The following is a 1,119-nucleotide window of genomic DNA, read 5'->3' as shown; positions in this document are numbered from 1 at the left end:
AAAACGATGCAGCATTTACAGGTAACCCACACACATCCTCCCAGCTCTAGACGGCTGAGCTAAAGCCCCTAAGAGCCACATATGCAATCATTCCATTATGTTTCTTAGGGACTGATGACAAGAACGTGGTCAGTGCCAGGGCAATTTTCTTCTTCCAATTGTTTTAGAAAACATTTTGAACCTCCCATCCAGAAGCTGTGGCTACCAAGTGTCAAATGTTACCCACAGACTGAGCACTGCAGCACGGATCGGCCCATTCTCCTGTGGATGGATACTGCACTGTCTCCAGACCAGCTAAACTAGGGGTTTCTCTGCTCCGGACAGTCCACAGGAGTGGAGAATCTAGACACAGCACAGGGGTGTGATGAGCACAAAGGGATGCTGAGAGTTTTCTAGAGTGGTTGCACCACCATTAGCTGTGCACAAGAATATTAGTTGCCCGGTCCCTGCCAGCGCTCAGTATTTCTCCTACTGAATCCCTGCTGTATGAACCAGACCAACACAGTGAGCCTGCACCTCACTGTTGACCCACATCCGGTCTGATCTCTTCTAGCTCCCTGAGCCACTGAGTCACCATGACTGTCTGGAAAGCTGTTCAAGTTGCTTATCTGGTCTCTCATCTCAAACCTCCCCTCCACATCTTCTAATCCAGAAATTCTGTGGTCTTGGAGAGACCCAAATTCCTTTTCATTCCCCTGAAGAAAATAGCTTCGCATGCCTCTCAAGACAAAACTTCGAACTCACGACCAAGGTACTTGTCATATCCCTTGCTCACCTCCCGCCCTCCTAGGCTTGTCACCTCCTTCACGCACACAATGCACACACTAACTCTAGCTGCCCAAGAAGTCCCTAACCCTCATTCTTCTCCAGACACCAGGATCCCATTAATTTCTCCTAACTCTCTTTACTAAACAGCACGGAGCCTAATTAACGTACTGGTATGATTAACAGTAGTAATATACAGTGATTGCTGGTGACAGTCTCTCTTCTGTCCTCCAACACTCACTCTCCCCTCTTGATTGAGAACATCGGGGTCAGGAGCCGGATTCTACCTACTTAGCCTCTAGGATTGCGCTTGCGCGTAGTGCGCGCCCAGGAACGTGTCTAATTAGCTACTAA

This window comes from Microtus pennsylvanicus, chromosome 2 (assembly GCF_037038515.1).
Source record: "Microtus pennsylvanicus isolate mMicPen1 chromosome 2, mMicPen1.hap1, whole genome shotgun sequence".
In the NCBI taxonomy this organism is placed as follows: Eukaryota; Metazoa; Chordata; class Mammalia; order Rodentia; family Cricetidae; genus Microtus; species Microtus pennsylvanicus.
This window is presented reverse-complemented; position numbering follows the sequence as displayed.